Here is a 20,305-nt window from a genome sequence, read left to right as displayed (position 1 = left end):
ATACTTACCTGGCAGGGGAGACACCATGATCACGAAGGTGGTTCTCCCAGGGTGAGGCTCATCCATTGCACTTCGGATGTGCTGACCCCTGCGATGTCCCCAAATGCGGGATACTCGACTGCATAATTTCTGGTAGTGGGGGACTGCGTTCGCGCTTTCCCCTGATCTCTGGTTTCAAGAAAGACAAAAAGGGAAAAAATAAAAAGGAGTCTGGAGCACCTTTCGTCGTCTTCTGTGGTCTGTCCAGGGTGCTGCGCTGGATTGGAAGGGGGCGTGGGCAAGAGGGAATCGCATGCAAAGTGCTGAGCCTGGGGAATGATGGGATAGTTGAAGCCTCCCACTCTGGGGCCCTATCCAGAGACAGGGCAGTAGGCCCTGGCCAGGTGACATGTCTGCTCCTTTCGATCTCCCACCCTGGGGCAGTGGCCTGGCTGCCAGCCACTTGCCTCACCCTAGCCTCCTGGGCCCAGACTCTGGCTGAGGCCCCCAGGCTGTGGCCCGGCGAGGGTTCTGCTGCGTTTGGGAGCGTTCGGGAAGGCGTGAGGGGCTCAGGGCGGGAACCCCTGCTCGCTTGCTGGACGGTTTTGTCCCTGGCTTTCAGCCACAAGCAGTCAACTGGGGCCTAGCCAGGCAACTGGTCACTGCCTCCCCTAGAGTGGGCTTCAGTGGCAGCTCTTGAGCATCAAAAGCCCCAAATCTCTGCTTCTGGGCCCAAAATCGACCTGGCAAGCCCCCTTCTGTGAGTGCTGTAGCCCTGGCTTTGCCCCACGTGTGAGCTGCGTGCAGCATTGTGAAAGCAGGGCCCTGATTGGCGCTGCTGGTGGGCGTGGACATGCAAATTTCGCTGGCCGGCCGAGGCCTGTGGGAAGCCGCTGTGGGTAGCTGCGCGCTTTCCAAAGTGGGCACAGGGGCCTTGGCTGGGCAACCTTGCGCCCCACAAGGCCCGTGCTCTGCCTGGCCCGGCCTCAGCCTTCCCTGTGTGGATGCCACCCTCGCTCTGCCGGGAGATGCCAAGCGGGCCGCCCTCGCCCTGTCCCCTTCCAACTCATACTTACCTGGCAGGGGAGACACCATGATCACGAAGGTGGTTCTCCCAGGGTGAGGCTCATCCATTGCACTTCGGATGTGCTGACCCCTGCGATGTCCCCAAATGCGGGATACTCGACTGCATAATTTCTGGTAGTGGGGGACTGCGTTCGCGCTTTCCCCTGATCTCTGGTTTCAAGAAAAGACAAAAAGGGAAAAAAATAAAAAGGAGTCTGGAGCACCCTTTGACGTTTCTTGTCGTCCGTCCAGGGTGCTGGAAGGGGGCGTGGGCGAGGGCCAATTACATATGCAAATTAACAGACTGAGCCATGCTGGGTTAGGGCTTAGAAACGTGCTTCTGGGCCCGATTTCGGCCTGGCAAGCCCTCTTGTCTGCTTGCCGTAGCCTTTGCTTGCGCACAGTTTGGAGGGCCTGACAGGTCTGCTTTTGGGCCCGATTTCGACCTGGCAAGCCCCCTTCTGTAAGTGCTGTAGCCCTGGCTTTGCCCCACGTGTGAGCTGCGTGCAGCATTGTGAAAGCAGGGCCCTGATTGGCGCTGCTGGTGGGCGTGGACATGCAAATTTCGCTGGCCGGCCGAGGCCTGTGGGAAGCCGCTGTGGGTAGCTGCGCGCTTTCCAAAGTGGGCACAGGGGCCTTGGCTGGGCAACCTTGCGCCCCACAAGGCCCGTGCTCTGCCTGGCCCGGCCTCAGGCCTTCCCTGTGTGGATGCCACCCTCGCTCTGCCGGGAGATGCCAAGCGGGCCGCCCTCGCCCTGTCCCCTTCCAACTCATACTTACCTGGCAGGGGAGACACCATGATCACGAAGGTGGTTCTCCCAGGGTGAGGCTCATCCATTGCACTTCGGATGTGCTGACCCCTGCGATGTCCCCAATGCGGGATACTCGACTGCATAATTTCTGGTAGTGGGGGACTGCGTTCGCGCTTTCCCCTGATCTCTGGTTTCAAGAAAGACAAAAAGGGAAAAAAATAAAAAGGAGTCTGGAGCACCCTTTGACGTTTCTTGTCGTCCGTCCAGGGTGCTGGAAGGGGGCGTGGGCGAGGGCCAATTACATATGCAAATTAACAAGACTGAGCCATGCTGGGTTAGGGCTTAGAAACGTGCTTCTGGGCCCGATTTCGGCCTGGCAAGCCCTCTTGTCTGCTTGCCGTAGCCTTTGCTTGCGCACAGTTTGGAGGGCCTGACAGGTCTGCTTTTGGGCCCGATTTCGACCTGGCAAGCCCCCTTCTGTAAGTGCTGTAGCCTGGCTTTGCCCCACGTGTGAGCTGCGTGCAGCATTGTGAAAGCAGGGCCCTGATTGGCGCTGCTGGTGGGCGTGGACATGCAAATTTCGCTGGCCGGCCGAGGCCTGTGGGAAGCCGCTGTGGGTAGCTGCGCGCTTTCCAAAGTGGGCACAGGGGCCTTGGCTGGCAACCTTGCGCCCCACAAGGCCCGTGCTCTGCCTGGCCCGGCCTCAGGCCTTCCCTGTGTGGATGCCACCCTCGCTCTGCCGGGAGATGCCAAGCGGGCCGCCCTCGCCCTGTCCCCTTCCAACTCATACTTACCTGGCAGGGGAGACACCATGATCACGAAGGTGGTTCTCCCAGGGTGAGGCTCATCCATTGCACTTCGGATGTGCTGACCCCTGCGATGTCCCCAAATGCGGGATACTCGACTGCATAATTTCTGGTAGTGGGGGACTGCGTTCGCGCTTTCCCCTGATCTCTGGTTTCAAGAAAGACAAAAAGGGAAAAAATAAAAAGGAGTCTGGAGCACCTTTCGTCGTCTTCTGTGGTCTGTCCAGGGTGCTGCGGCTGGATTGGAAGGGGGCGTGGGCAAGAGGGAATCGCATGCAAAGTGCTGAGCCTGGGGAATGATGGGATAGTTGAAGCCTCCCACTCTGGGGCCCTATCCAGAGACAGGGCAGTAGGCCCTGGCCAGGTGACATGTCTGCTCCTTTCGATCTCCCACCCTGGGGCAGTGGCCTGGCTGCCAGCCACTTGCCTCACCCTAGCCTTCCTGGGCCCAGACTCTGGCTGAGGCCCCCAGGCTGTGGCCCGGCGAGGGTTCTGCTGCGTTTGGGAGCGTTCGGGAAGGCGTGAGGGGCTCAGGGCGGGAACCCCTGCTCGCTTGCTGGACGGTTTGTCCCTGGCTTTCAGCCACAAGCAGTCAACTGGGGCCTAGCCAGGCAACTGGTCACTGCCTCCCCTAGAGTGGGCTTCAGTGGCAGCTCTTGAGCATCAAAAGCCCCAAATCTCTGCTTCTGGGCCCAAAATCGACCTGGCAAGCCCCCTTCTGTGAGTGCTGTAGCCCTGGCTTTGCCCCACGTGTGAGCTGCGTGCAGCATTGTGAAAGCAGGGCCCTGATTGGCGCTGCTGGTGGGCGTGGACATGCAAATTTCGCTGGCCGGCCGAGGCCTGTGGGAAGCCGCTGTGGGTAGCTGCGCGCTTTCCAAAGTGGGGCACAGGGGCCTTGGCTGGGCAACCTTGCGCCCCACAAGGCCCGTGCTCTGCCTGGCCCGGCCTCAGGCCTTCCCTGTGGTGGATGCCACCCTCGCTCTGCCGGGAGATGCCAAGCGGGCCGCCCTCGCCCTGTCCCCTCCAACTCATACTTACCTGGCAGGGGAGACACCATGATCACGAAGGTGGTTCTCCCAGGGTGAGGCTCATCCATTGCACTTCGGATGTGCTGACCCCTGCGATGTCCCCAAATGCGGGATACTCGACTGCATAATTTCTGGTAGTGGGGGACTGCGTTCGCGCTTTCCCCTGATCTCTGGTTTCAAGAAAGACAAAAAGGGGAAAAAAATAAAAAGGAGTCTGGAGCACCCTTTGACGTTTCTTGTCGTCCGTCCAGGGTGCTGGAAGGGGGCGTGGGCGAGGGCCAATTACATATGCAAATTAACAAGACTGAGCCATGCTGGGTTAGGGCTTAGAAACGTGCTTCTGGGCCCGATTTCGGCCTGGCAAGCCCTCTTGTCTGCTTGCCGTAGCCTTTGCTTGCGCACAGTTTGGAGGGCCTGACAGGTCTGCTTTTGGGCCCGATTTCGACCTGGCAAGCCCCCTTCTGTAAGTGCTGTAGCCCTGGCTTTGCCCCACGTGTGAGCTGCGTGCAGCATTGTGAAAGCAGGGCCTGATTGGCGCTGCTGGTGGGCGTGGACATGCAAATTTCGCTGGCCGGCCGAGGCCTGTGGGAAGCCGCTGTGGGTAGCTGCGCGCTTTCCAAAGTGGGCACAGGGGCCTTGGCTGGGCAACCTTGCGCCCCACAAGGCCCGTGCTCTGCCTGGCCCGGCCTCAGGCCTTCCCTGTGTGGATGCCACCCTCGCTCTGCCGGGAGATGCCAAGCGGGCCGCCCTCCGCCCTGTCCCCTTCCAACTCATACTTACCTGGCAGGGGAGACACCATGATCACGAAGGTGGTTCTCCCAGGGTGAGGCTCATCCATTGCACTTCGGATGTGCTGACCCCTGCGATGTCCCCAAATGCGGGATACTCGACTGCATAATTTCTGGTAGTGGGGGACTGCGTTCGCGCTTTCCCCTGATCTCTGGTTTCAAGAAAGACAAAAAGGGAAAAAATAAAAAGGAGTCTGGAGCACCTTTCGTCGTCTTCTGTGGTCTGTCCAGGGTGCTGCGGCTGGATTGGAAGGGGGCGTGGGCAAGAGGGAATCGCATGCAAAGTGCTGAGCCTGGGGAATGATGGGATAGTTGAAGCCTCCCACTCTGGGGCCCTATCCAGAGACAGGGCAGTAGGCCCTGGCCAGGTGACATGTCTGCTCCTTTCGATCTCCCACCCTGGGGCAGTGGCCTGGCTGCCAGCCACTTGCCTCACCCTAGCCTTCCTGGGCCCAGACTCTGGCTGAGGCCCCCAGGCTGTGGCCCGGCGAGGGCTCTGCCCGGCGAGGGTTCTGCTGCGTTTGGGAGCGTTCGGGAAGGCGTGAGGGGCTCAGGGCGGGAACCCCTGCTCGCTTGCTGGACGGTTTGTCCCTGGCTTTCAGCCACAAGCAGTCAACTGGGGCCTAGCCAGGCAACTGGTCACTGCCTCCCCTAGAGTGGGCTTCAGTGGCAGCTCTTGAGCATCAAAAGCCCCAAATCTCTGCTTCTGGGCCCAAAATCGACCTGGCAAGCCCCCTTCTGTGAGTGCTGTAGCCCTGGCTTTGCCCCACGTGTGAGCTGCGTGCAGCATTGTGAAAGCAGGGCCCTGATTGGCGCTGCTGGTGGGCGTGGACATGCAAATTTCGCTGGCCGGCCGAGGCCTGTGGGAAGCCGCTGTGGGTAGCTGCGCGCTTTCCAAAGTGGGCACAGGGGCCTTGGCTGGGCAACCTTGCGCCCCACAAGGCCCGTGCTCTGCCTGGCCCGGCCTCAGGCCTTCCCTGTGTGGATGCCACCCTCGCTCTGCCGGGAGATGCCAAGCGGGCCGCCCTCGCCCTGTCCCCTTCCAACTCATACTTACCTGGCAGGGGAGACACCATGATCACGAAGGTGGTTCTCCCAGGGTGAGGCTCATCCATTGCACTTCGGATGTGCTGACCCCTGCGATGTCCCCAAATGCGGGATACTCGACTGCATAATTTCTGGTAGTGGGGGACTGCGTTCGCGCTTTCCCCTGATCTCTGGTTTCAAGAAAGACAAAAAGGGAAAAAAATAAAAAGGAGTCTGGAGCACCCTTTGACGTTTCTTGTCGTCCGTCCAGGGTGCTGGAAGGGGGCGTGGGCGAGGGCCAATTACATATGCAAATTAACAAGACTGAGCCATGCTGGGTTAGGGCTTAGAAACGTGCTTCTGGGCCCGATTTCGGCCTGGCAAGCCCTCTTGTCTGCTTGCCGTAGCCTTTGCTTGCGCACAGTTTGGAGGGCCTGACAGGTCTGCTTTTGGGCCCGATTTCGACCTGGCAAGCCCCCTTCTGTAAGTGCTGTAGCCCTGGCTTTGCCCCACGTGTGAGCTGCGTGCAGCATTGTGAAAGCAGGGCCCTGATTGGCGCTGCTGGTGGGCGTGGACATGCAAATTTCGCTGGCCGGCCGAGGCCTGTGGGAAGCCGCTGTGGGTAGCTGCGCGCTTTCCAAAGTGGGCACAGGGGCCTTGGCTGGGCAACCTTGCGCCCCACAAGGCCCGTGCTCTGCCTGGCCCGGCCTCAGGCCTTCCCTGTGTGGATGCCACCCTCGCTCTGCCGGGAGATGCCAAGCGGGCCGCCCTCGCCCTGTCCCCTTCCAACTCATACTTACCTGGCAGGGGAGACACCATGATCACGAAGGTGGTTCTCCCAGGGTGAGGCTCATCCATTGCACTTCGGATGTGCTGACCCCTGCGATGTCCCCAAATGCGGGATACTCGACTGCATAATTTCTGGTAGTGGGGGACTGCGTTCGCGCTTTCCCCTGATCTCTGGTTTCAAGAAAGACAAAAAGGGAAAAAAATAAAAAGGAGTCTGGAGCACCCTTTGACGTTTCTTGTCGTCCGTCCAGGGTGCTGGAAGGGGGCGTGGGCGAGGGCCAATTACATATGCAAATTAACAAGACTGAGCCATGCTGGGTTAGGGCTTAGAAACGTGCTTCTGGGCCCGATTTCGGCCTGGCAAGCCCTCTTGTCTGCTTGCCGTAGCCTTTGCTTGCGCACAGTTTGGAGGGCCTGACAGGTCTGCTTTTGGGCCCGATTTCGACCTGGCAAGCCCCCTTCTGTAAGTGCTGTAGCCCTGGCTTTGCCCCACGTGTGAGCTGCGTGCAGCATTGTGAAAGCAGGGCCCTGATTGGCGCTGCTGGTGGGCGTGGACATGCAAATTTCGCTGGCCGGCCGAGGCCTGTGGGAAGCCGCTGTGGGTAGCTGCGCGCTTTCCAAAGTGGGCACAGGGGCCTTGGCTGGGCAACCTTGCGCCCCACAAGGCCCGTGCTCTGCCTGGCCCGGCCTCAGGCCTTCCCTGTGTGGATGCCACCCTCGCTCTGCCGGGAGATGCCAAGCGGGCCGCCCTCGCCCTGTCCCCTTCCAACTCATACTTACCTGGCAGGGGAGACACCATGATCACGAAGGTGGTTCTCCCAGGGTGAGGCTCATCCATTGCACTTCGGATGTGCTGACCCCTGCGATGTCCCCAAATGCGGGATACTCGACTGCATAATTTCTGGTAGTGGGGGACTGCGTTCGCGCTTTCCCCTGATCTCTGGTTTCAAGAAAGACAAAAAGGGAAAAAATAAAAAGGAGTCTGGAGCACCTTTCGTCGTCTTCTGTGGTCTGTCCAGGGTGCTGCGGCTGGATTGGAAGGGGGCGTGGGCAAGAGGGAATCGCATGCAAAGTGCTGAGCCTGGGGAATGATGGGATAGTTGAAGCCTCCCACTCTGGGGCCCTATCCAGAGACAGGGCAGTAGGCCCTGGCCAGGTGACATGTCTGCTCCTTTCGATCTCCCACCCTGGGGCAGTGGCCTGGCTGCCAGCCACTTGCCTCACCCTAGCCTTCCTGGGCCCAGACTCTGGCTGAGGCCCCCAGGCTGTGGCCCGGCGAGGGTTCTGCTGCGTTTGGGAGCGTTCGGGAAGGCGTGAGGGGCTCAGGGCGGGAACCCCTGCTCGCTTGCTGGACGGTTTGTCCCTGGCTTTCAGCCACAAGCAGTCAACTGGGGCCTAGCCAGGCAACTGGTCACTGCCTCCCCTAGAGTGGGCTTCAGTGGCAGCTCTTGAGCATCAAAAGCCCCAAATCTCTGCTTCTGGGCCCAAAATCGACCTGGCAAGCCCCCTTCTGTGAGTGCTGTAGCCCTGGCTTTGCCCCACGTGTGAGCTGCGTGCAGCATTGTGAAAGCAGGGCCCTGATTGGCGCTGCTGGTGGGCGTGGACATGCAAATTTCGCTGGCCGGCCGAGGCCTGTGGGAAGCCGCTGTGGGTAGCTGCGCGCTTTCCAAAGTGGGCACAGGGGCCTTGGCTGGGCAACCTTGCGCCCCACAAGGCCCGTGCTCTGCCTGGCCCGGCCTCAGGCCTTCCCTGTGTGGATGCCACCCTCGCTCTGCCGGGAGATGCCAAGCGGGCCGCCCTCGCCCTGTCCCCTTCCAACTCATACTTACCTGGCAGGGGAGACACCATGATCACGAAGGTGGTTCTCCCAGGGTGAGGCTCATCCATTGCACTTCGGATGTGCTGACCCCTGCGATGTCCCCAAATGCGGGATACTCGACTGCATAATTTCTGGTAGTGGGGGACTGCGTTCGCGCTTTCCCCTGATCTCTGGTTTCAAGAAAGACAAAAAGGGAAAAAAATAAAAAGGAGTCTGGAGCACCCTTTGACGTTTCTTGTCGTCCGTCCAGGGTGCTGGAAGGGGGCGTGGGCGAGGGCCAATTACATATGCAAATTAACAAGACTGAGCCATGCTGGGTTAGGGCTTAGAAACGTGCTTCTGGGCCCGATTTCGGCCTGGCAAGCCCTCTTGTCTGCTTGCCGTAGCCTTTGCTTGCGCACAGTTTGGAGGGCCTGACAGGTCTGCTTTTGGGCCCGATTTCGACCTGGCAAGCCCCCTTCTGTAAGTGCTGTAGCCCTGGCTTTGCCCCACGTGTGAGCTGCGTGCAGCATTGTGAAAGCAGGGCCCTGATTGGCGCTGCTGGTGGGCGTGGACATGCAAATTTCGCTGGCCGGCCGAGGCCTGTGGGAAGCCGCTGTGGGTAGCTGCGCGCTTTCCAAAGTGGGCACAGGGGCCTTGGCTGGGCAACCTTGCGCCCCACAAGGCCCGTGCTCTGCCTGGCCCGGCCTCAGGCCTTCCCTGTGTGGATGCCACCCTCGCTCTGCCGGGAGATGCCAAGCGGGCCGCCCTCGCCCTGTCCCCTTCCAACTCATACTTACCTGGCAGGGGAGACACCATGATCACGAAGGTGGTTCTCCCAGGGTGAGGCTCATCCATTGCACTTCGGATGTGCTGACCCCTGCGATGTCCCCAAATGCGGGATACTCGACTGCATAATTTCTGGTAGTGGGGGACTGCGTTCGCGCTTTCCCCTGATCTCTGGTTTCAAGAAAGACAAAAAGGGAAAAAAATAAAAAGGAGTCTGGAGCACCCTTTGACGTTTCTTGTCGTCCGTCCAGGGTGCTGGAAGGGGGCGTGGGCGAGGGCCAATTACATATGCAAATTAACAAGACTGAGCCATGCTGGGTTAGGGCTTAGAAACGTGCTTCTGGGCCCGATTTCGGCCTGGCAAGCCCTCTTGTCTGCTTGCCGTAGCCTTTGCTTGCGCACAGTTTGGAGGGCCTGACAGGTCTGCTTTTGGGCCCGATTTCGACCTGGCAAGCCCCCTTCTGTAAGTGCTGTAGCCCTGGCTTTGCCCCACGTGTGAGCTGCGTGCAGCATTGTGAAAGCAGGGCCCTGATTGGCGCTGCTGGTGGGCGTGGACATGCAAATTTCGCTGGCCGGCCGAGGCCTGTGGGAAGCCGCTGTGGGTAGCTGCGCGCTTTCCAAAGTGGGCACAGGGGCCTTGGCTGGGCAACCTTGCGCCCCACAAGGCCCGTGCTCTGCCTGGCCCGGCCTCAGGCCTTCCCTGTGTGGATGCCACCCTCGCTCTGCCGGGAGATGCCAAGCGGGCCGCCCTCGCCCTGTCCCCTTCCAACTCATACTTACCTGGCAGGGGAGACACCATGATCACGAAGGTGGTTCTCCCAGGGTGAGGCTCATCCATTGCACTTCGGATGTGCTGACCCCTGCGATGTCCCCAAATGCGGGATACTCGACTGCATAATTTCTGGTAGTGGGGGACTGCGTTCGCGCTTTCCCCTGATCTCTGGTTTCAAGAAAGACAAAAAGGGAAAAAATAAAAAGGAGTCTGGAGCACCTTTCGTCGTCTTCTGTGGTCTGTCCAGGGTGCTGCGGCTGGATTGGAAGGGGGCGTGGGCAAGAGGGAATCGCATGCAAAGTGCTGAGCCTGGGGAATGATGGGATAGTTGAAGCCTCCCACTCTGGGGCCCTATCCAGAGACAGGGCAGTAGGCCCTGGCCAGGTGACATGTCTGCTCCTTTCGATCTCCCACCCTGGGGCAGTGGCCTGGCTGCCAGCCACTTGCCTCACCCTAGCCTTCCTGGGCCCAGACTCTGGCTGAGGCCCCCAGGCTGTGGCCCGGCGAGGGTTCTGCTGCGTTTGGGAGCGTTCGGGAAGGCGTGAGGGGCTCAGGGCGGGAACCCCTGCTCGCTTGCTGGACGGTTTGTCCCTGGCTTTCAGCCACAAGCAGTCAACTGGGGCCTAGCCAGGCAACTGGTCACTGCCTCCCCTAGAGTGGGCTTCAGTGGCAGCTCTTGAGCATCAAAAGCCCCAAATCTCTGCTTCTGGGCCCAAAATCGACCTGGCAAGCCCCCTTCTGTGAGTGCTGTAGCCCTGGCTTTGCCCCACGTGTGAGCTGCGTGCAGCATTGTGAAAGCAGGGCCCTGATTGGCGCTGCTGGTGGGCGTGGACATGCAAATTTCGCTGGCCGGCCGAGGCCTGTGGGAAGCCGCTGTGGGTAGCTGCGCGCTTTCCAAAGTGGGCACAGGGGCCTTGGCTGGGCAACCTTGCGCCCCACAAGGCCCGTGCTCTGCCTGGCCCGGCCTCAGGCCTTCCCTGTGTGGATGCCACCCTCGCTCTGCCGGGAGATGCCAAGCGGGCCGCCCTCGCCCTGTCCCCTTCCAACTCATACTTACCTGGCAGGGGAGACACCATGATCACGAAGGTGGTTCTCCCAGGGTGAGGCTCATCCATTGCACTTCGGATGTGCTGACCCCTGCGATGTCCCCAAATGCGGGATACTCGACTGCATAATTTCTGGTAGTGGGGGACTGCGTTCGCGCTTTCCCCTGATCTCTGGTTTCAAGAAAGACAAAAAGGGAAAAAAATAAAAAGGAGTCTGGAGCACCCTTTGACGTTTCTTGTCGTCCGTCCAGGGTGCTGGAAGGGGGCGTGGGCGAGGGCCAATTACATATGCAAATTAACAAGACTGAGCCATGCTGGGTTAGGGCTTAGAAACGTGCTTCTGGGCCCGATTTCGGCCTGGCAAGCCCTCTTGTCTGCTTGCCGTAGCCTTTGCTTGCGCACAGTTTGGAGGGCCTGACAGGTCTGCTTTTGGGCCCGATTTCGACCTGGCAAGCCCCCTTCTGTAAGTGCTGTAGCCCTGGCTTTGCCCCACGTGTGAGCTGCGTGCAGCATTGTGAAAGCAGGGCCCTGATTGGCGCTGCTGGTGGGCGTGGACATGCAAATTTCGCTGGCCGGCCGAGGCCTGTGGGAAGCCGCTGTGGGTAGCTGCGCGCTTTCCAAAGTGGGCACAGGGGCCTTGGCTGGGCAACCTTGCGCCCCACAAGGCCCGTGCTCTGCCTGGCCCGGCCTCAGGCCTTCCCTGTGTGGATGCCACCCTCGCTCTGCCGGGAGATGCCAAGCGGGCCGCCCTCGCCCTGTCCCCTTCCAACTCATACTTACCTGGCAGGGGAGACACCATGATCACGAAGGTGGTTCTCCCAGGGTGAGGCTCATCCATTGCACTTCGGATGTGCTGACCCCTGCGATGTCCCCAAATGCGGGATACTCGACTGCATAATTTCTGGTAGTGGGGGACTGCGTTCGCGCTTTCCCCTGATCTCTGGTTTCAAGAAAGACAAAAAGGGAAAAAATAAAAAGGAGTCTGGAGCACCTTTCGTCGTCTTCTGTGGTCTGTCCAGGGTGCTGCGGCTGGATTGGAAGGGGGCGTGGGCAAGAGGGAATCGCATGCAAAGTGCTGAGCCTGGGGAATGATGGGATAGTTGAAGCCTCCCACTCTGGGGCCCTATCCAGAGACAGGGCAGTAGGCCCTGGCCAGGTGACATGTCTGCTCCTTTCGATCTCCCACCCTGGGGCAGTGGCCTGGCTGCCAGCCACTTGCCTCACCCTAGCCTTCCTGGGCCCAGACTCTGGCTGAGGCCCCCAGGCTGTGGCCCGGCGAGGGCTCTGCCCGGCGAGGGTTCTGCTGCGTTTGGGAGCGTTCGGGAAGGCGTGAGGGGCTCAGGGCGGGAACCCCTGCTCGCTTGCTGGACGGTTTGTCCCTGGCTTTCAGCCACAAGCAGTCAACTGGGGCCTAGCCAGGCAACTGGTCACTGCCTCCCCTAGAGTGGGCTTCAGTGGCAGCTCTTGAGCATCAAAAGCCCCAAATCTCTGCTTCTGGGCCCAAAATCGACCTGGCAAGCCCCCTTCTGTGAGTGCTGTAGCCCTGGCTTTGCCCCACGTGTGAGCTGCGTGCAGCATTGTGAAAGCAGGGCCCTGATTGGCGCTGCTGGTGGGCGTGGACATGCAAATTTCGCTGGCCGGCCGAGGCCTGTGGGAAGCCGCTGTGGGTAGCTGCGCGCTTTCCAAAGTGGGCACAGGGGCCTTGGCTGGGCAACCTTGCGCCCCACAAGGCCCGTGCTCTGCCTGGCCCGGCCTCAGGCCTTCCCTGTGTGGATGCCACCCTCGCTCTGCCGGGAGATGCCAAGCGGGCCGCCCTCGCCCTGTCCCCTTCCAACTCATACTTACCTGGCAGGGGAGACACCATGATCACGAAGGTGGTTCTCCCAGGGTGAGGCTCATCCATTGCACTTCGGATGTGCTGACCCCTGCGATGTCCCCAAATGCGGGATACTCGACTGCATAATTTCTGGTAGTGGGGGACTGCGTTCGCGCTTTCCCCTGATCTCTGGTTTCAAGAAAGACAAAAAGGGAAAAAAATAAAAAGGAGTCTGGAGCACCCTTTGACGTTTCTTGTCGTCCGTCCAGGGTGCTGGAAGGGGGCGTGGGCGAGGGCCAATTACATATGCAAATTAACAAGACTGAGCCATGCTGGGTTAGGGCTTAGAAACGTGCTTCTGGGCCCGATTTCGGCCTGGCAAGCCCTCTTGTCTGCTTGCCGTAGCCTTTGCTTGCGCACAGTTTGGAGGGCCTGACAGGTCTGCTTTTGGGCCCGATTTCGACCTGGCAAGCCCCCTTCTGTAAGTGCTGTAGCCCTGGCTTTGCCCCACGTGTGAGCTGCGTGCAGCATTGTGAAAGCAGGGCCCTGATTGGCGCTGCTGGTGGGCGTGGACATGCAAATTTCGCTGGCCGGCCGAGGCCTGTGGGAAGCCGCTGTGGGTAGCTGCGCGCTTTCCAAAGTGGGCACAGGGGCCTTGGCTGGGCAACCTTGCGCCCCACAAGGCCCGTGCTCTGCCTGGCCCGGCCTCAGGCCTTCCCTGTGTGGATGCCACCCTCGCTCTGCCGGGAGATGCCAAGCGGGCCGCCCTCGCCCTGTCCCCTTCCAACTCATACTTACCTGGCAGGGGAGACACCATGATCACGAAGGTGGTTCTCCCAGGGTGAGGCTCATCCATTGCACTTCGGATGTGCTGACCCCTGCGATGTCCCCAAATGCGGGATACTCGACTGCATAATTTCTGGTAGTGGGGGACTGCGTTCGCGCTTTCCCCTGATCTCTGGTTTCAAGAAAGACAAAAAGGGAAAAAAATAAAAAGGAGTCTGGAGCACCCTTTGACGTTTCTTGTCGTCCGTCCAGGGTGCTGGAAGGGGGCGTGGGCGAGGGCCAATTACATATGCAAATTAACAAGACTGAGCCATGCTGGGTTAGGGCTTAGAAACGTGCTTCTGGGCCCGATTTCGGCCTGGCAAGCCCTCTTGTCTGCTTGCCGTAGCCTTTGCTTGCGCACAGTTTGGAGGGCCTGACAGGTCTGCTTTTGGGCCCGATTTCGACCTGGCAAGCCCCCTTCTGTAAGTGCTGTAGCCCTGGCTTTGCCCCACGTGTGAGCTGCGTGCAGCATTGTGAAAGCAGGGCCCTGATTGGCGCTGCTGGTGGGCGTGGACATGCAAATTTCGCTGGCCGGCCGAGGCCTGTGGGAAGCCGCTGTGGGTAGCTGCGCGCTTTCCAAAGTGGGCACAGGGGCCTTGGCTGGGCAACCTTGCGCCCCACAAGGCCCGTGCTCTGCCTGGCCCGGCCTCAGGCCTTCCCTGTGTGGATGCCACCCTCGCTCTGCCGGGAGATGCCAAGCGGGCCGCCCTCGCCCTGTCCCCTTCCAACTCATACTTACCTGGCAGGGGAGACACCATGATCACGAAGGTGGTTCTCCCAGGGTGAGGCTCATCCATTGCACTTCGGATGTGCTGACCCCTGCGATGTCCCCAAATGCGGGATACTCGACTGCATAATTTCTGGTAGTGGGGGACTGCGTTCGCGCTTTCCCCTGATCTCTGGTTTCAAGAAAGACAAAAAGGGAAAAAATAAAAAGGAGTCTGGAGCACCTTTCGTCGTCTTCTGTGGTCTGTCCAGGGTGCTGCGGCTGGATTGGAAGGGGGCGTGGGCAAGAGGGAATCGCATGCAAAGTGCTGAGCCTGGGGAATGATGGGATAGTTGAAGCCTCCCACTCTGGGGCCCTATCCAGAGACAGGGCAGTAGGCCCTGGCCAGGTGACATGTCTGCTCCTTTCGATCTCCCACCCTGGGGCAGTGGCCTGGCTGCCAGCCACTTGCCTCACCCTAGCCTTCCTGGGCCCAGACTCTGGCTGAGGCCCCCAGGCTGTGGCCCGGCGAGGGTTCTGCTGCGTTTGGGAGCGTTCGGGAAGGCGTGAGGGGCTCAGGGCGGGAACCCCTGCTCGCTTGCTGGACGGTTTGTCCCTGGCTTTCAGCCACAAGCAGTCAACTGGGGCCTAGCCAGGCAACTGGTCACTGCCTCCCCTAGAGTGGGCTTCAGTGGCAGCTCTTGAGCATCAAAAGCCCCAAATCTCTGCTTCTGGGCCCAAAATCGACCTGGCAAGCCCCCTTCTGTGAGTGCTGTAGCCCTGGCTTTGCCCCACGTGTGAGCTGCGTGCAGCATTGTGAAAGCAGGGCCCTGATTGGCGCTGCTGGTGGGCGTGGACATGCAAATTTCGCTGGCCGGCCGAGGCCTGTGGGAAGCCGCTGTGGGTAGCTGCGCGCTTTCCAAAGTGGGCACAGGGGCCTTGGCTGGGCAACCTTGCGCCCCACAAGGCCCGTGCTCTGCCTGGCCCGGCCTCAGGCCTTCCCTGTGTGGATGCCACCCTCGCTCTGCCGGGAGATGCCAAGCGGGCCGCCCTCGCCCTGTCCCCTTCCAACTCATACTTACCTGGCAGGGGAGACACCATGATCACGAAGGTGGTTCTCCCAGGGTGAGGCTCATCCATTGCACTTCGGATGTGCTGACCCCTGCGATGTCCCCAAATGCGGGATACTCGACTGCATAATTTCTGGTAGTGGGGGACTGCGTTCGCGCTTTCCCCTGATCTCTGGTTTCAAGAAAGACAAAAAGGGAAAAAAATAAAAAGGAGTCTGGAGCACCCTTTGACGTTTCTTGTCGTCCGTCCAGGGTGCTGGAAGGGGGCGTGGGCGAGGGCCAATTACATATGCAAATTAACAAGACTGAGCCATGCTGGGTTAGGGCTTAGAAACGTGCTTCTGGGCCCGATTTCGGCCTGGCAAGCCCTCTTGTCTGCTTGCCGTAGCCTTTGCTTGCGCACAGTTTGGAGGGCCTGACAGGTCTGCTTTTGGGCCCGATTTCGACCTGGCAAGCCCCCTTCTGTAAGTGCTGTAGCCCTGGCTTTGCCCCACGTGTGAGCTGCGTGCAGCATTGTGAAAGCAGGGCCCTGATTGGCGCTGCTGGTGGGCGTGGACATGCAAATTTCGCTGGCCGGCCGAGGCCTGTGGGAAGCCGCTGTGGGTAGCTGCGCGCTTTCCAAAGTGGGCACAGGGGCCTTGGCTGGGCAACCTTGCGCCCCACAAGGCCCGTGCTCTGCCTGGCCCGGCCTCAGGCCTTCCCTGTGTGGATGCCACCCTCGCTCTGCCGGGAGATGCCAAGCGGGCCGCCCTCGCCCTGTCCCCTTCCAACTCATACTTACCTGGCAGGGGAGACACCATGATCACGAAGGTGGTTCTCCCAGGGTGAGGCTCATCCATTGCACTTCGGATGTGCTGACCCCTGCGATGTCCCCAAATGCGGGATACTCGACTGCATAATTTCTGGTAGTGGGGGACTGCGTTCGCGCTTTCCCCTGATCTCTGGTTTCAAGAAAGACAAAAAGGGAAAAAAATAAAAAGGAGTCTGGAGCACCCTTTGACGTTTCTTGTCGTCCGTCCAGGGTGCTGGAAGGGGGCGTGGGCGAGGGCCAATTACATATGCAAATTAACAAGACTGAGCCATGCTGGGTTAGGGCTTAGAAACGTGCTTCTGGGCCCGATTTCGGCCTGGCAAGCCCTCTTGTCTGCTTGCCGTAGCCTTTGCTTGCGCACAGTTTGGAGGGCCTGACAGGTCTGCTTTTGGGCCCGATTTCGACCTGGCAAGCCCCCTTCTGTAAGTGCTGTAGCCCTGGCTTTGCCCCACGTGTGAGCTGCGTGCAGCATTGTGAAAGCAGGGCCCTGATTGGCGCTGCTGGTGGGCGTGGACATGCAAATTTCGCTGGCCGGCCGAGGCCTGTGGGAAGCCGCTGTGGGTAGCTGCGCGCTTTCCAAAGTGGGCACAGGGGCCTTGGCTGGGCAACCTTGCGCCCCACAAGGCCCGTGCTCTGCCTGGCCCGGCCTCAGGCCTTCCCTGTGTGGATGCCACCCTCGCTCTGCCGGGAGATGCCAAGCGGGCCGCCCTCGCCCTGTCCCCTTCCAACTCATACTTACCTGGCAGGGGAGACACCATGATCACGAAGGTGGTTCTCCCAGGGTGAGGCTCATCTATTGCACTTCGGATGTGCTGACCCCTGCGATGTCCCCAAATGCGGGATACTCGACTGCATAATTTCTGGTAGTGGGGGACTGCGTTCGCGCTTTCCCCTGATCTCTGGTTTCAAGAAAGACAAAAAGGGAAAAAAATAAAAAGGAGTCTGGAGCACCCTTTGACGTTTCTTGTCGTCCGTCCAGGGTGCTGGAAGGGGGCGTGGGCGAGGGCCAATTACATATGCAAATTAACAAGACTGAGCCATGCTGGGTTAGGGCTTAGAAACGTGCTTCTGGGCCCGATTTCGGCCTGGCAAGCCCTCTTGTCTGCTTGCCGTAGCCTTTGCTTGCGCACAGTTTGGAGGGCCTGACAGGTCTGCTTTTGGGCCCGATTTCGACCTGGCAAGCCCCCTTCTGTAAGTGCTGTAGCCCTGGCTTTGCCCCACGTGTGAGCTGCGTGCAGCATTGTGAAAGCAGGGCCCTGATTGGCGCTGCTGGTGGGCGTGGACATGCAAATTTCGCTGGCCGGCCGAGGCCTGTGGGAAGCCGCTGTGGGTAGCTGCGCGCTTTCCAAAGTGGGCACAGGGGCCTTGGCTGGGCAACCTTGCGCCCCACAAGGCCCGTGCTCTGCCTGGCCCGGCCTCAGGCCTTCCCTGTGTGGATGCCACCCTCGCTCTGCCGGGAGATGCCAAGCGGGCCGCCCTCGCCCTGTCCCCTTCCAACTCATACTTACCTGGCAGGGGAGACACCATGATCACGAAGGTGGTTCTCCCAGGGTGAGGCTCATCCATTGCACTTCGGATGTGCTGACCCCTGCGATGTCCCCAAATGCGGGATACTCGACTGCATAATTTCTGGTAGTGGGGGACTGCGTTCGCGCTTTCCCCTGATCTCTGGTTTCAAGAAAGACAAAAAGGGAAAAAATAAAAAGGAGTCTGGAGCACCTTTCGTCGTCTTCTGTGGTCTGTCCAGGGTGCTGCGGCTGGATTGGAAGGGGGCGTGGGCAAGAGGGAATCGCATGCAAAGTGCTGAGCCTGGGGAATGATGGGATAGTTGAAGCCTCCCACTCTGGGGCCCTATCCAGAGACAGGGCAGTAGGCCCTGGCCAGGTGACATGTCTGCTCCTTTCGATCTCCCACCCTGGGGCAGTGGCCTGGCTGCCAGCCACTTGCCTCACCCTAGCCTTCCTGGGCCCAGACTCTGGCTGAGGCCCCCAGGCTGTGGCCCGGCGAGGGCTCTGCCCGGCGAGGGTTCTGCTGCGTTTGGGAGCGTTCGGGAAGGCGTGAGGGGCTCAGGGCGGGAACCCCTGCTCGCTTGCTGGACGGTTTGTCCCTGGCTTTCAGCCACAAGCAGTCAACTGGGGCCTAGCCAGGCAACTGGTCACTGCCTCCCCTAGAGTGGGCTTCAGTGGCAGCTCTTGAGCATCAAAAGCCCCAAATCTCTGCTTCTGGGCCCAAAATCGACCTGGCAAGCCCCCTTCTGTGAGTGCTGTAGCCCTGGCTTTGCCCCACGTGTGAGCTGCGTGCAGCATTGTGAAAGCAGGGCCCTGATTGGCGCTGCTGGTGGGCGTGGACATGCAAATTTCGCTGGCCGGCCGAGGCCTGTGGGAAGCCGCTGTGGGTAGCTGCGCGCTTTCCAAAGTGGGCACAGGGGCCTTGGCTGGGCAACCTTGCGCCCCACAAGGCCCGTGCTCTGCCTGGCCCGGCCTCAGGCCTTCCCTGTGTGGATGCCACCCTCGCTCTGCCGGGAGATGCCAAGCGGGCCGCCCTCGCCCTGTCCCCTTCCAACTCATACTTACCTGGCAGGGGAGACACCATGATCACGAAGGTGGTTCTCCCAGGGTGAGGCTCATCCATTGCACTTCGGATGTGCTGACCCCTGCGATGTCCCCAAATGCGGGATACTCGACTGCATAATTTCTGGTAGTGGGGGACTGCGTTCGCGCTTTCCCCTGATCTCTGGTTTCAAGAAAGACAAAAAGGGAAAAAAATAAAAAGGAGTCTGGAGCACCCTTTGACGTTTCTTGTCGTCCGTCCAGGGTGCTGGAAGGGGGCGTGGGCGAGGGCCAATTACATATGCAAATTAACAAGACTGAGCCATGCTGGGTTAGGGCTTAGAAACGTGCTTCTGGGCCCGATTTCGGCCTGGCAAGCCCTCTTGTCTGCTTGCCGTAGCCTTTGCTTGCGCACAGTTTGGAGGGCCTGACAGGTCTGCTTTTGGGCCCGATTTCGACCTGGCAAGCCCCCTTCTGTAAGTGCTGTAGCCCTGGCTTTGCCCCACGTGTGAGCTGCGTGCAGCATTGTGAAAGCAGGGCCCTGATTGGCGCTGCTGGTGGGCGTGGACATGCAAATTTCGCTGGCCGGCCGAGGCCTGTGGGAAGCCGCTGTGGGTAGCTGCGCGCTTTCCAAAGTGGGCACAGGGGCCTTGGCTGGGCAACCTTGCGCCCCACAAGGCCCGTGCTCTGCCTGGCCCGGCCTCAGGCCTTCCCTGTGTGGATGCCACCCTCGCTCTGCCGGGAGATGCCAAGCGGGCCGCCCTCGCCCTGTCCCCTTCCAACTCATACTTACCTGGCAGGGGAGACACCATGATCACGAAGGTGGTTCTCCCAGGGTGAGGCTCATCCATTGCACTTCGGATGTGCTGACCCCTGCGATGTCCCCAAATGCGGGATACTCGACTGCATAATTTCTGGTAGTGGGGGACTGCGTTCGCGCTTTCCCCTGATCTCTGGTTTCAAGAAAGACAAAAAGGGAAAAAAATAAAAAGGAGTCTGGAGCACCCTTTGACGTTTCTTGTCGTCCGTCCAGGGTGCTGGAAGGGGGCGTGGGCGAGGGCCAATTACATATGCAAATTAACAAGACTGAGCCATGCTGGGTTAGGGCTTAGAAACGTGCTTCTGGGCCCGATTTCGGCCTGGCAAGCCCTCTTGTCTGCTTGCCGTAGCCTTTGCTTGCGCACAGTTTGGAGGGCCTGACAGGTCTGCTTTTGGGCCCGATTTCGACCTGGCAAGCCCCCTTCTGTAAGTGCTGTAGCCCTGGCTTTGCCCCACGTGTGAGCTGCGTGCAGCATTGTGAAAGCAGGGCCCTGATTGGCGCTGCTGGTGGGCGTGGACATGCAAATTTCGCTGGCCGGCCGAGGCCTGTGGGAAGCCGCTGTGGGTAGCTGCGCGCTTTCCAAAGTGGGCACAGGGGCCTTGGCTGGGCAACCTTGCGCCCCACAAGGCCCGTGCTCTGCCTGGCCCGGCCTCAGGCCTTCCCTGTGTGGATGCCACCCTCGCTCTGCCGGGAGATGCCAAGCGGGCCGCCCTCGCCCTGTCCCCTTCCAACTCATACTTACCTGGCAGGGGAGACACCATGATCACGAAGGTGGTTCTCCCAGGGTGAGGCTCATCCATTGCACTTCGGATGTGCTGACCCCTGCGATGTCCCCAAATGCGGGATACTCGACTGCATAATTTCTGGTAGTGGGGGACTGCGTTCGCGCTTTCCCCTGATCTCTGGTTTCAAGAAAGACAAAAAGGGAAAAAATAAAAAGGAGTCTGGAGCACCTTTCGTCGTCTTCTGTGGTCTGTCCAGGGTGCTGCGGCTGGATTGGAAGGGGGCGTGGGCAAGAGGGAATCGCATGCAAAGTGCTGAGCCTGGGGAATGATGGGATAGTTGAA

General features: G+C 60.0%; 24 non-coding genes across 24 annotated transcripts; all 24 read left to right on the top strand.

Moving 5' to 3' along the window:
* On the top strand, positions 1 to 164 carry LOC147668403 (U1 spliceosomal RNA). Its single transcript, XR_015304122.1, has one exon. It is a non-coding gene; the product is annotated as a U1 spliceosomal RNA (small nuclear RNA).
* An 883-nt stretch (positions 165 to 1,047) lies between these two features.
* On the top strand, positions 1,048 to 1,211 carry LOC147668402 (U1 spliceosomal RNA). The gene has a single exon (XR_015304121.1). It is a non-coding gene; the product is annotated as a U1 spliceosomal RNA (small nuclear RNA).
* Positions 1,212 to 1,816: 605 nt separating this feature from the next.
* On the top strand, positions 1,817 to 1,979 carry LOC147668401 (U1 spliceosomal RNA). The gene has a single exon (XR_015304123.1). It is a non-coding gene; the product is annotated as a U1 spliceosomal RNA (small nuclear RNA).
* A 603-nt stretch (positions 1,980 to 2,582) lies between these two features.
* LOC147668400 (U1 spliceosomal RNA) lies at positions 2,583 to 2,746 on the top strand. Its single transcript, XR_015304120.1, has one exon. It is a non-coding gene; the product is annotated as a U1 spliceosomal RNA (small nuclear RNA).
* Positions 2,747 to 3,632: 886 nt separating this feature from the next.
* On the top strand, positions 3,633 to 3,796 carry LOC147668399 (U1 spliceosomal RNA). The gene has a single exon (XR_015304119.1). It is a non-coding gene; the product is annotated as a U1 spliceosomal RNA (small nuclear RNA).
* Positions 3,797 to 4,402: 606 nt separating this feature from the next.
* On the top strand, positions 4,403 to 4,566 carry LOC147668398 (U1 spliceosomal RNA). Its single transcript, XR_015304117.1, has one exon. It is a non-coding gene; the product is annotated as a U1 spliceosomal RNA (small nuclear RNA).
* A 901-nt stretch (positions 4,567 to 5,467) lies between these two features.
* On the top strand, positions 5,468 to 5,631 carry LOC147668397 (U1 spliceosomal RNA). The gene has a single exon (XR_015304116.1). It is a non-coding gene; the product is annotated as a U1 spliceosomal RNA (small nuclear RNA).
* Positions 5,632 to 6,236: 605 nt separating this feature from the next.
* LOC147668396 (U1 spliceosomal RNA) lies at positions 6,237 to 6,400 on the top strand. Its single transcript, XR_015304115.1, has one exon. It is a non-coding gene; the product is annotated as a U1 spliceosomal RNA (small nuclear RNA).
* Positions 6,401 to 7,005: 605 nt separating this feature from the next.
* Positions 7,006 to 7,169, top strand: LOC147668395 (U1 spliceosomal RNA). The gene has a single exon (XR_015304114.1). It is a non-coding gene; the product is annotated as a U1 spliceosomal RNA (small nuclear RNA).
* Positions 7,170 to 8,054: 885 nt separating this feature from the next.
* On the top strand, positions 8,055 to 8,218 carry LOC147668394 (U1 spliceosomal RNA). Its single transcript, XR_015304113.1, has one exon. It is a non-coding gene; the product is annotated as a U1 spliceosomal RNA (small nuclear RNA).
* A 605-nt stretch (positions 8,219 to 8,823) lies between these two features.
* Positions 8,824 to 8,987, top strand: LOC147668393 (U1 spliceosomal RNA). Its single transcript, XR_015304112.1, has one exon. It is a non-coding gene; the product is annotated as a U1 spliceosomal RNA (small nuclear RNA).
* A 605-nt stretch (positions 8,988 to 9,592) lies between these two features.
* LOC147668392 (U1 spliceosomal RNA) lies at positions 9,593 to 9,756 on the top strand. Its single transcript, XR_015304111.1, has one exon. It is a non-coding gene; the product is annotated as a U1 spliceosomal RNA (small nuclear RNA).
* Positions 9,757 to 10,641: 885 nt separating this feature from the next.
* Positions 10,642 to 10,805, top strand: LOC147668391 (U1 spliceosomal RNA). The gene has a single exon (XR_015304110.1). It is a non-coding gene; the product is annotated as a U1 spliceosomal RNA (small nuclear RNA).
* Positions 10,806 to 11,410: 605 nt separating this feature from the next.
* Positions 11,411 to 11,574, top strand: LOC147668390 (U1 spliceosomal RNA). Its single transcript, XR_015304109.1, has one exon. It is a non-coding gene; the product is annotated as a U1 spliceosomal RNA (small nuclear RNA).
* A 901-nt stretch (positions 11,575 to 12,475) lies between these two features.
* On the top strand, positions 12,476 to 12,639 carry LOC147668389 (U1 spliceosomal RNA). Its single transcript, XR_015304108.1, has one exon. It is a non-coding gene; the product is annotated as a U1 spliceosomal RNA (small nuclear RNA).
* A 605-nt stretch (positions 12,640 to 13,244) lies between these two features.
* LOC147668388 (U1 spliceosomal RNA) lies at positions 13,245 to 13,408 on the top strand. The gene has a single exon (XR_015304106.1). It is a non-coding gene; the product is annotated as a U1 spliceosomal RNA (small nuclear RNA).
* Positions 13,409 to 14,013: 605 nt separating this feature from the next.
* Positions 14,014 to 14,177, top strand: LOC147668387 (U1 spliceosomal RNA). The gene has a single exon (XR_015304105.1). It is a non-coding gene; the product is annotated as a U1 spliceosomal RNA (small nuclear RNA).
* Positions 14,178 to 15,062: 885 nt separating this feature from the next.
* On the top strand, positions 15,063 to 15,226 carry LOC147668386 (U1 spliceosomal RNA). The gene has a single exon (XR_015304104.1). It is a non-coding gene; the product is annotated as a U1 spliceosomal RNA (small nuclear RNA).
* A 605-nt stretch (positions 15,227 to 15,831) lies between these two features.
* LOC147668385 (U1 spliceosomal RNA) lies at positions 15,832 to 15,995 on the top strand. The gene has a single exon (XR_015304103.1). It is a non-coding gene; the product is annotated as a U1 spliceosomal RNA (small nuclear RNA).
* A 605-nt stretch (positions 15,996 to 16,600) lies between these two features.
* Positions 16,601 to 16,764, top strand: LOC147668384 (U1 spliceosomal RNA). Its single transcript, XR_015304073.1, has one exon. It is a non-coding gene; the product is annotated as a U1 spliceosomal RNA (small nuclear RNA).
* Positions 16,765 to 17,369: 605 nt separating this feature from the next.
* LOC147668383 (U1 spliceosomal RNA) lies at positions 17,370 to 17,533 on the top strand. The gene has a single exon (XR_015304102.1). It is a non-coding gene; the product is annotated as a U1 spliceosomal RNA (small nuclear RNA).
* Positions 17,534 to 18,434: 901 nt separating this feature from the next.
* LOC147668382 (U1 spliceosomal RNA) lies at positions 18,435 to 18,598 on the top strand. Its single transcript, XR_015304101.1, has one exon. It is a non-coding gene; the product is annotated as a U1 spliceosomal RNA (small nuclear RNA).
* A 605-nt stretch (positions 18,599 to 19,203) lies between these two features.
* Positions 19,204 to 19,367, top strand: LOC147668381 (U1 spliceosomal RNA). Its single transcript, XR_015304100.1, has one exon. It is a non-coding gene; the product is annotated as a U1 spliceosomal RNA (small nuclear RNA).
* A 605-nt stretch (positions 19,368 to 19,972) lies between these two features.
* On the top strand, positions 19,973 to 20,136 carry LOC147668380 (U1 spliceosomal RNA). Its single transcript, XR_015304099.1, has one exon. It is a non-coding gene; the product is annotated as a U1 spliceosomal RNA (small nuclear RNA).
* Positions 20,137 to 20,305: the final 169 nt, after the last annotated feature.

Source organism: Lissotriton vulgaris, unplaced genomic scaffold (assembly GCF_964263255.1).
Source record: "Lissotriton vulgaris unplaced genomic scaffold, aLisVul1.2 SCAFFOLD_11594, whole genome shotgun sequence".
In the NCBI taxonomy this organism is placed as follows: Eukaryota; Metazoa; Chordata; class Amphibia; order Caudata; family Salamandridae; genus Lissotriton; species Lissotriton vulgaris.
Note: the sequence above shows the minus strand (reverse complement) of the source record. Positions and strands in the feature narration are given on the sequence as shown.